The sequence below is a fragment of the Scyliorhinus torazame genome, chromosome 8 (genome assembly GCF_047496885.1).
Source record: "Scyliorhinus torazame isolate Kashiwa2021f chromosome 8, sScyTor2.1, whole genome shotgun sequence".
NCBI lineage: Eukaryota > Metazoa > Chordata > Chondrichthyes > Carcharhiniformes > Scyliorhinidae > Scyliorhinus > Scyliorhinus torazame.
The window spans coordinates 161,894,849-161,906,856 of NC_092714.1; the positions used below are offsets into that span (position 1 = coordinate 161,894,849).

A 12,008-nucleotide genomic window follows, 5' to 3' on the forward strand; every position below is an offset into this window, starting at 1 on the left:
CTACCCTCTCACCCATCTCTCTACCCTCTCACCCACCTCCCTACCCTCCCACCCACCTCCCTACCCTCTCACCCACCTCCCTACCCTCTCACCCACCTCTCTACCCTCTCACCCACCCCTACCCTCTCACCCACCCCTACCCTCTCACCCATCTCTCTACCCTCTCACCCATCTCTCTACCCTCTCACCCATCTCTCTACCCTCTCACCCATCTCTCTACCCACCCACCCACCTCCCTACCCTCTCACCCACCTCCCTACCCTCTCACCCATCTCTCTACCCTCTCACCCATCTCTCTACCCTCTCACCCATCTCTCTACCCTCTCACCCATCTCTCTACCCTCTCACCAACCCCCTACCTTCTCACCCACCCCCTACCCTCTCACCCACCCACCTACCCTCTCACCCACCCCCTACCCTCTCACCCACCTCCCTCCCACTCACCCAACCCCCTACCCACTCACCCACCCCCTACCCTCTCACCCACCCCCCTACCCTCACCCACCCCTACCCACTCAACAACCCCAACCCTCTCACCCACCCCCTACCCTCTCAACCACCCCCCTACCCTCTCAACCACCCCCCTACCCTCTCAACCACCCCCCTAACCTCCCAACCACCCCCTACCCTCTCCAGCACCCCCCTACCCTATCACCCACCTCCCTACCCTCACCCACCTCTCTACCCCCTCAACCACCCCCTACCCTCACACCCACCCCCCACCCTCTCAACCACACTCCTTCCCTCTCACCCACCCCCCTACACTCTCAACCACCCCCTACCCTCACAACCACCCCCCTACCCTCTCAACCACCCCCTACCCTCTCATTCTCATCCACCCCCTACCCTCTGACCCACCCCCCTACCCTCTCACCCACCCCCTACCGTTTCACCCACCCCCTACCCTCTCACCCACCCCCCTACCCTCTCACCCACCCCCCTACCCTCTCACCCACCCCCTACTCTCTCACCCACCCCCTACTCTCTCACCCACCCCCTACCCACTCACCCACCTCCCCACCCTCTCAACCACCTCCTTACCCACTCACCCCCCTACCCACTCACCCACCCCCCTATTCTCACACCCACACCCCTCCCTCTCACCCACACCCCTACTCTCACCCACACCCCTACTCTCTCACCCACCTGCTTACCCTCTCACCCACCTCCTTACCCTCTCACCCACCTCCTTACCCTCTCACCCACCTCCTTACCCTCTCACCCACCTCCTTACCCTCTCACCCACCTCACTACCCTCTCACCCACCACCCATACCCTCTCACCCCCACCCTCACTCACCCCCCTATCCTCTCACCCACCCCCCTACCCTCCCACCCACCCCCTACCCTCTCGCCCACCCCCTACCCTCTCACCCACCCCCTACCCTCACTCACCCCCTATCCTCTCACCCACCCCCATACCCTCCCACCCACCCCCCTACCACTTAACCCACCCCCCTACCCTCTCTCCCACCCCCTACCCTCTCTCCCACCCCCTACCCACTCCCACCCCCCTACCCTCTCACCCCCCCCACCCTTTCAACCACCTCCCTACCCACTGACCCACACCCCTACCCTCTCACCCACCAACCTACACACTCACCCACCCTCTCACCCGCTCCCTACCCTCTCACCCGCCCCCTACCCTCTCACCCACCCCCTACCCTCTCACCCACCCCCTACCCTCTCAACCACCCCCTACCCTCTCACCCACCCACTACCCTCACCCACCCACTACCCTCTCACCCACCCTCCTACACACCCTGCTACCCACTCACCCACCCCCTACCCTCTCAACCACCTCCTTACCCACTCACCCACCTCTCTACCCTCCCAGCCACCCCCCTACCCTCTCACCCACCCCCTATCCTCTCACCCACCCCCTACCCTCTCACCCACCCCCCTACCCTCTCACCCACCCCCTACCCTCCCACCACCCTACCCTCTCACCCACCCTCTACCCTCTCACCCACCCCCTACCCTCTCACCCACCCCCCTACCCTCTCACCCACCCCCTACCTCTCACCCACCCCCTACCCTCTCACCCACCCCCTACCCTCTCACCCACCCCCCTACCCTCTCACCCACCCCCCTACCCTCTCACCCACCCCCCTACCCTCTCACCCACCCCCCTACCCTCTCACCCACCCCCCTACCCTCTCACACACCCCCTACCCTCTCACCCACCCACTACCCTCTCACCCACCCCCCTACCCTCTCACCCACCCCCCTACCCTCTCACCTCCCCCCCTTGGTAGATGCTGAGTTTGGAGAAGGGGGTGTAGATAGCCTGGGTCACATTGTGATCCAAAAAGACGAGGTGTTGGGTGTCTTAAAAAATATTAAGGTAGATAAGTCCCCAGGGCCTGATGGGATCTACCCCAGAATACTGAAGGAGGCTGGAGAGGAAATTGCTGAGGCCTTGACAGAAATCTTTGGATCCTCGCTGTCTTCAGGGGATGTCCCGGAGGACTGGAGAATAGCCAATGTTGTTCCTCTGTTTAAGAAGGGTAGCAAGGATAATCCCGGGAACTACAGGCCGGTGAGCCTTACTTCAGTGGTAGGGAAATTTCTGGAGAGAATTCTTCGAGTTAGGATCTACTCTGAGTGCTGAATTTGGTGCTTTTTGAGTGCGATAGTGAGAGTTTGGTGACCGAGGGAGTGCTGAATTTGGTGCTTTTTGAGTGCGATAGTGAGAGTTTGGTGACCGAGGGAGTTAGGTGAGGAGGGAGTAAGGTGCTCCTTTCATTTTGTTTCCGACATTTCCGCAAAGAGTGCGAAGAGAGCCAGGAGTTTACAGGAAGTGTAGCTGACTGGGAGCAGAGTCGGAGGGCGGAGATCTCGTTAGTCCACACAGCAGCTATATTCTTTAAGGTAAGAGGGGATGGAGGCTAGGCCAGTTACATGCTCCTCCTGTAGGATGTGGATGGTGAGGGATACCACCGGTGTCCCCACTGACTATACCTGCGGGAAGTGCACCCAACTTCAGCTCCTCAAAGACCGTGTTAGGGAACTGGAGCTGAAGCTGGATGAACTTCGGATCATCCGGGAGGCAGAGGGGGTGATTGAGAAGAGTTACAGGGAGGTAACCACACCCAAGGTACAGGACAAGAATAGCTGGGTTACAGTCAGGGGGAAAAAAACAAACAGGCAGACAGTGCAGGGATCCCTCGTGGCTGTTCCCCTTCAAAACAAGTATACCGTTTTGGATGCTGTTGGGGGGGATGACCTACCGGGGGAAGGCCCTAGCGGTCAGGTCTCTGGCACGGAGTCTGGCTCTGGGGCTCAGAAGGGAAGGGGGGAGAATAGAAAAGCAATAGTTGTAGGAGATTCAATGGTTAGGGGAATAGATAGGAGATTCTGTGGTCGCGAGCGAGACTCCCGGAAGGTATGTTGCCTCCCGGGTGCCAGGGCCAGGGATGTCTCGGATCGTGTCTTCAGGATCCTTAAGGGGGAGGGTGAGCAGCCAGAAGTCGTGGTGCACATTGGTACCAACGACATAGGTAGGAAAAGGGGTGTGGAGGTAATAAACAAGTTTAGGGAGTTAGGCTGGAAGTTGAAAGCCAGGACAGACAGAGTTGTCATCTCTGGTTTGTTGCCAGTTCCACGTGATAGCGAGGCTAGGAATAGGGAGAGAGTGCAGTTGAACACGTGGCTGCAGGAATGGTGCAGGAGGGAGGGCTTCAGGTATTTGGATAATTGGAGCGCATTCTGGGGAAGGTGGGACCTGTACAAGCAGGACGGGTTGCATCTGAACCAGAGGGGCACCAATATCCTGGGAGGGAGGTTTGCTAGTACTCTTCGGGAGGGTTTAAACTAATTTGGCAGGGGAATGGGAACCGGATTTGTAGTCCAGCAACTAAGGTAGCCGATATTCAGGACGCCAAAGCATGTAATGAGGCAGTGGGGAAGGGAACACTGACAAAGGAGAGTATTTGCAGGCACGGAGATGGGTTGAAGTGTGTATACTTCAACGCAAGAAGCATCAGGAATAAGGTGGGTGAACTTAAGGCATGGATCGGTACTTGGGACTACGATGTGGTGGCCATCACGGAAACTTGGATAGAAGAGGGGCAGAAATGGTTGTTGGAGGTCCCTGGTTATAGATGTTTCAATAAGATTAGGGAGGGTGGTAAAAGAGGTGGGGGGGGGGGGGGGGTGGCATTATTAATTAGAGATAGTATAACAGCTGCAGAAAGGCAGTTCGAGGAGTATCACCCTATTGAGGTAGTATGGGTTGAAGTCAGAAATAGGAAAGGAGCAGTCACCTTGTTAGCAGTTTTCTATAGACCCCCCAATAGTAACAGAGATGTGGAGGAACAGATTGGGAAACAGATTTTGGAAAGGTGCAGAAGTCATAGGGTAGTAGTCATGGGCGACTTTAACTTCCCAGATATTGAGTGGAAACTCTTTAGATCAAATAGTTTGGATGGGGTGGTGTTTGTGCAATGTGTCCAGGAAGCTTTTCTAACACAGTATGTAGATTGTCCGACCAGAGGAGGGGCAATATTGGATTTAGTGCTGGGTAATGAACCAGGGCAAGTGATAGATTTGATAGTGGGGGAGCATTTTGGAGTTAGTGACCACAATTCTGTGACTTTCACTTTAGTAATGGAGAGGGATAGGTACGTGCAACAGGGCAAGGTTTACAATTGGGGGAAGGGTAAATACGATGTTGTCAGACAAGAATTGAAGTGCATAAGTTGGGAACATAGGCTGGCAGGGAAGGACACAAGTGAAATGTGGAACTTGTTCAAGGAACAGGTGCTACGTGTCCTTGATATGTATGTCCCTGTCAGGCAGGGAAGAGATGGTCGAGTGAGGGAACCATGGTTGACAAGAGAGGTTGAATGTCTTGTTAAGAGGAAAAAGGTGACTTATGTAAGGCTGAGGAAACAAGGTTCAGACAGGGCATTGGAGGGATACAAGATAGCCAGGAGGGAACTGAAGAAAGGGATTAGGAGAGCTAAGAGAGGGCATGAACAATCTTTGGCGGGTAGGATCAAGGAAAACCCCAAGGCCTTTTACACATATGTGAGAAATATGAGAATGACTAGAGCGAGGGTAGGTCCGATCAAGGACAGTAGCGGGAGATTGTGTATTCAGTCTGAAGAGATAGGAGAGGTCTTGAATGAGTATTTTTCTTCTGTATTTACAAATGAGAGGGGCGATATTGTTGGAGAGGACAGTGTGAAACAGATTGGTAAGCTCGAGGAAATACTTGTCAGGAAGGAAGATGTGTTGGGCATTTTGAAAAACTTGAGGATAGACAAGTCCCCCGGGCCTGACGGGATATATCCAAGGATTCTATGGGAAGCAAGAGATGAAATTGCAGAGCCGTTGGCAATGATCTTTTCGTCCTCACTGTCAACAGGGGTGGTACCAGGGGATTGGAGAGTGGCGAATGTCGTGCCCCTGTTCAAAAAAGGAACTAGGGATAACCCTGGGAATTACAGGCCAGTTAGTCTTACTTCGGTGGTAGGCAAAGTAATGGAAAGGGTACTGAAGGATAGGATTTCTGAGCATCTGGAAAGACACTGCTTGATTAGGGATAGTCAGCACGGATTTGTGAGGGGTAGGTCTTGCCTTACAAATCTTATTGAATTCTTTGAGGAGGTGACCAAGCATGTGGATGAAGGTAAAGCAGTGGATGTAGTGTACATGGATTTTAGTAAGGCATTTGATAAAGTTCCCCATGGTAGGCTTATGCAGAAAGTAAGGAGGCATGGGATAGTGGGAAATTTGGCCAGTTGGATAACGAACTGGCTAACCGATAGAAGTCAGAGAGTGGTGGTGGATGGCAAATATTCAGCCTGGATCCCAGTTACCAGTGGCGTACCGCAGGGATCAGTTCTGGGTCCTCTGCTGTTTGTGATTTTCATTAATGACTTGGATGAGGGAGTTGAAGGGTGGGTCAGTAAATTTGCAGACGATACGAAGATTGGTGGAGTTGTGGATAGTAAGGAGGGCTGTTGTCGGCTGCAAAGAGACATAGATAGGATGCAGAGCTGGGCTGAGAAGTGGCAGATGGAGTTTAACCCTGAAAAGTGTGAGGTTGTCCATTTTGGAAGGACAAATATGAATGCGGAATATAGGGTTAACGGTAGAGTTCTTGGCAATGTGGAGGAGCAGAGAGATCTTGGGGTCTATGTTCATACATCTTTGAAAGTTGCCACTCAAGTGGACAGAGCTGTGAAGAAGGCCTATGGTGTGCTCGCGTTCATTAACAGAGGGATTGAATTTAAGAGCCGTGAGGTGATGATGCAGCTGTACAAAACTTTGGTAAGGCCACATTTGGAGTACTGTGTACAGTTCTGGTCGCCTCATTTTAGGAAGGATGTGGAAGCTCTGGAAAAGGTGCAAAGAAGATTTACCAGGATGTTGCCTGGAATGGAGAGTAGGTCTTACGAGGAAAGGTTGAGGGTGCCAGGCCTTTTCTCATTAGAGCGGAGAAGGATGAGGGGCGACTTGATAGAGGTTTATAAGATGATCAGGGGAATAGATAGAGTAGACAGTCAGAGACTTTTTCCCCGGGTGGAACACACCATTACAAGGGGACATAAATTTAAGGTGAAAGGTGGCAGATATAGGAGGGATATCAGAGGTAGGTTCTTTACCCAGAGAGTAGTGGGGGCATGGAATGCACTGCCTGTGGAAGTAGTTGAGCCGGAAACATTAGGGACCTTCAAGCAGCTATTGGATAGGCACATGGACGACGGTAAAATGATATAATGTAGATTTATTTGTTCTTAAGGGCAGCACGGTAGCATTGTGGATAGCGCAATTGCTTCACAGCTCCATGGTCCCAGGTTCGATTCCGGCTTGGGTCATTGTCTGTGCGGAGTCTGCACGTCCTCCCCGTGTCTGCGTGGGTTTCCTCCGGGTGCTCCGGTTTCCTCCCACAGTCCAAAGATGTGCGGGTTAGGTGAATTGGCCAATGATAAATTGCCCTTAATGTCCAAATTGCCCTTGGTGTTGGGTGGAGGTGTTGAGTTTGGGTATGGTGCTCTTTCCAAGAGCCGGTGCAGACTCAAAGGGCCGAATGGCCTCCTTCTGCACTGTAGATTCAATGATAATCTATGATTAATCTAGGACAAAGGTTCGGCACAACATCGTGGGCCGAAGGGTCTGTTCTGTGCTGTATTTTCTATGTTCTATGTTCTATGTACTCCCATTTGGAAGCAAATGGACGTATTAGTGAGAGGCAGCATGGTTTTGTGAAGGGGAGGTCGTGTCTCACTAACTTGATAAAGTTTTTCGAGGAGGTCACTAAGATGATTGATGCAGGTAGGGCAGTAGATGTTGTCTATATGGACTTCAGTAAGGCCTTTGACAAGGTCCCTCATGGTAGACTAGTACAAAAGGTGAAGTCACACGGGATCAGGGGTGAGCTGGCAAGGTGGATACAGAACTGGCTAGGCCATAGAAGGCAGAGAGTAGCAATGGAAGGATGCTTTTCTCATTGGAGGGCTGTGACCAGTGGTGTTCCACAGGGATCAGTGCTGGGACCTTTGCTCTTTGTAGTATATAGAACATAGAACATAGAACATACAGTGCAGAAGGAGGCCATTCGGCCCATCGAGTCTGCACCGACACATTTAAGCCCTCACTTCCACCCTATCCCCGTAACCCCAATAACACCTCACTAACCTTTGTGGTCACTAAGGGCAATTTAGCATGGCCAATCCACCTAATCTGCACGTCTTTGGACTGTGGGAGGAAACCGGAGCACCCGGAGGAAACCCACGCAGACACGGGGAGAACGAGCAGACTCCGCGCAGACAGTGACCCAGTGGGGAATTGAACCTGGGACCCAGGCGCTGTGAAGCCACAGTGCTAGCCACTAGTGCTACCGTGTTGCCCGATGATATATAAATGATTTGGAGGAAAATGTAACTGGTCTGATTAGTAAGTTTGCAGACGACACAAAGGTTGGTGGAATTGCGGATAGCGATGAGGACTGTCGGAGGATACAGCAGGATTTAGATTGTCTGGAGACTTGGGCGGAGAGATGGCAGATGGAGTTTAATCCGAACAAATGTGAGGTAATGCATTTTGGAAGGTCTAATGCAGGTAGGGAATATACAGTGAATGGTAGAACCCTCAAGAGTATTGAAAGTCAAAGAGATCTAGGAGTACAGGTCCACAGGTCATTGAAAGGGGCAACACAGGTGGAGAAGGTAGTCAAGAAGGCATACGGCATGCTTGCCTTCATTGGCCGGGGCATTGAGTATAAGAATTGGCAAGTCATGTTGCAGCTGTATAGAACCTTAGTTCAATTCTGGTCGCCACACTACCAGCAGGATGTGGAGGCTTTAGAGAGGGTGCAGAAGAGATTTACCAGAATGTTGCCTGGTATGGAGGGCATTAGCTATGAGGAGCGATTGAATAAACTCGGGTTGTTCTCACTGGAACAAAGGAGGTTGAGGGGAGACCTGATCGAGGTATACAAAATTATGAGGGGCATAGACAGAGTGGATAGTCAGAGGCTTTTCCCCAGGGTAGAGGGGTCAATTACTAGGGGGCATAGGTTTAAGGTGAGAGGGGCAAGGTTTAGAGTAGATGTACGAGGCAAGTTTTTTACGCAGAGGGTAGTGGGTGCCTGGAACTCGCTATCGGAGGAGGTAGTGGAAGCAGGGACGATAGGGACATTTAAGGGGCATCTTGACAAATATATGAATAGGATGGGAATAGAAGGATACGGACCCAGGAAGTGTAGAAGATTGTAGTTTAGTCGGGCAGCATGGTCGGCACGGGCTTGGAGGGCCGAAGGGCCTGTTCCTGTGCTGTACATTTCTTTGTTCTTTGTTCTTTGTACCCTATCACACACACCCTACCCTCTCACCCACCTCCCTACCCTCTCAGCCACCCCCCTACTCACTCACCCACCCCCTACTCACTCACCCACCCCCTTACCCTCTCACCCACCCGCCTACCCTCTCACCCGCCCCCTACTCTCTCACCCCCCCTACCCTCTCACCCACTTCCCTACCCTCTCATCCACCCCCTACCCTCTCACTCACCCCCTACCCTCTCACCCACCCCCTACCCTCTCACCCACCCCCTACCCTCTCACCCACCTCCTTACCCACTCACCCACCTCTCTACCCACCCAGCCACCCCCCTACCCTCTCACCCACCCCCCTACCCTCTCACTCACCCCCCTACCCTCTCACCCTCTACCCGCTCACCCACTCCCCTACTCTCTCACCCAGCCCCCTACCGACTCACCGACCCCCTATCATCTCACCCACCCCCTACCCTCTCACCCACCCCCCTACCCTCTCACCCACCCCCTACCCTCCCACCACCCTACCCTCTCATCCACCCTCTACCCTCTCACCCACCCCTACCCTCTCATCCACCCCCCTACCCTCTCACCCACCCCCTACCCTCTCACCCACCCCCCTACCCTCTCACCCACCCCCCTCCCCTGTCACACCCCCCCTACCCTCTCACCCACCTCCCTACCCTCTCAGCCACCCCCCTGCTCACTCACCCACCCCCTACTCACTCACCCACCCTCTTACCCTCTCACCCACCCGCCTACCCTCTCACCCACCCGCCTACCCTCTCACCCGCCCCCTACTCTCCCACCCACCCCCCTACCCTGTCACACACCCCCTACCCTCTCACCCACCTCCCTACCCTCTCAGCCACCCCCCTACTCACTCACCCACCCCCTACTCACTCACCCACCCCCTACCCTCTCACCCACCCGCCTACCCTCTCACCCACCCGCCTACCCTCTCACCCGCCCCCTACTCTCTCACCCCCCTACCCTCTCACCCACTTCCCTACCCTCTCATCCACCCCCCTACCCTCTCACTCACCCCTACCCTCTCACCCACCCCCTACCCTCTCACCCACCCCCTACCCTCTCACCCACCCCCCACCCTCTCACCCACCCCCCTACCCTCTCACTCACCCCCCTATCCTCTCACCCTCTACCCGCTCACCCACTCCCCTACTCTCTCACCCACCCCCCTACCCACTCACCGACCCCCCTACCCACTCACCCAACCCCCTACCATCCCACCCACCCCCCTACCCTCTCACCCACCCCCTTACCCTCTCACCCACCCCCCTACCCTCTCACCCACCCCCTACCCTCTCACCCACCCCCCTACCCTCTCACCCACCCCCCTACCCTCTCACCCACCCCCCTACCCTCTCACCCAACCCCTTATCCTCTCACCCACCCCCCTACCCTCTCACCCACCCCCCTACCCTCTCACCCACCCCCCTACCCTCTCACCCACCCCCTACCCTCTCACCCACCCCCCTACCCTCTCACCCACCTCCCTACCCTCTCACCCACCTCCCTACCCTCTCACCCACCTCCCTACCCACTCACCCACCTCCCTACCCTCTCACCCACCTCCCTACCCTCTCAGCCACCCCCCTACTCACTCACCCACCCCCCTACTCACTCACCCCCGCTACCCACTCACCCCCTCACCCACTCACCCACCCCCCTGCACACTTAACCTCCCCCTACCCACACCACCACCTCCCTATCCTCTCCTACCCTCCCACCCTCCCACCCCCCTACCCACTTACCCAACCCCCTACCCTCTCACCCACCCAGCCACTACCCTCTCACCCACCCCCCTACCATTTCACCCCCCTACCCTCTCAGCCACCCCCGACCCTCTCACCCAACCTCCTACCCTGTCACCCACCCCCCTACCATCTCACCCACCCCATACCCTCTCACCCACCCCCTACCCACTCACCCATCTCCCTACCCACTCACCCACCCCCCTACCCACTCACCCACCTCCCTACCCACTCACCCACCCCCTACCCTCTGAACCACCCCCTTACCCTCTGATCCACCCCCCCTTCCCACTCATCCACCCCCCCCTTCCCACTCATCCACCCCCCCTTCCCACTCATCAACCCCCCTTCCCACTCATCCACCCCCCCTTCCCACTCAACCACCCCCCTTCCCACTCAACCACCCCCCTTCCCACTCATCCACCCCCCTTCCCACTCATCCACCCCCCCTTCCCACTCATCCACCCCCCCTTCCCACTCATCCACCCCCCTTCCCACTCATCCACCCCCCTTCCCACTCATCCACCCCCCTTCCCACTCATCCACCCCCCCTTCCCACTCATCCACCCCCCCTTCCCACTCATCCACCCCCCCTTCCCACTCATCCACTCCCCTTCCCACTCATCCACCCCCCTTCCCACTCATCCACCCCCCCCTCCCACTCATCCACCCCCCCTTCCCACTCATCCACCCCCCCTTCCCACTCATCCACCCCCCCTCCCACTCATCCACCCCCCCTTCCCACTCACCCACCCCCCTTCCCACTCATCCACCCCCCCTTCCCACTCATCCACCCCCCCTTCCCACTCATCCACCCCCCTTCCCACTCACCCACCCCCCCTTCCCACTCATCCACCCCCCTTCCCACTCATCCACCCCCCCTTCCCACTCATCCACCCCCCCTTCCCACTCATCCACCCCCCCTTCCCACTCATCCACCCCCCTTCCCACTCATCCACCCCCCCTTCCCACTCATCCACCCCCCCTTCCCACTCATCCACCCCCCCTTCCCACTCACCCACCCCCCCTTCCCACTCATCCACCCCCCTTCCCACTCATCCACCCCCCTTCCCACTCATCCACCCCCCCTTCCCACTCATCCACCCCCCCTTCCCACTCATCCACCCCCCTTCCCACTCATCCACCCCCCCTTCCCACTCATCCACCCCCCCCTTCCCACTCATCCACCCCCCCTTCCCACTCATCCACCTCTCCTTCCCACTCATCCACCCCCCCTTCCCACTCATCCACCCCCCTTCCCACTCATCCACCCCCTCTTCCCACTCATCCACCCCCCTTCCCACTCATCCACCCCCCCTTCCCACTCATCCACCCCCCTTCCCACTCATCCACCCCCCCTTCCCACTCATCCACCCCCCCTTCCCACTCATTCACCCCCCCTTCCCACTCATCCACCCCCCCTTCCCACTCATCCACCCCCCCTTC

General features: G+C 56.1%; 1 protein-coding gene across 2 annotated transcripts in view; it reads left to right on the plus strand.

Moving 5' to 3' along the window:
- Positions 1–12,008, plus strand: part of LOC140428234 (uncharacterized) — a 545,827-nt gene that overhangs the window by 328,458 nt on the left and 205,361 nt on the right. The gene's annotated exons all lie outside the window — the stretch shown is intronic.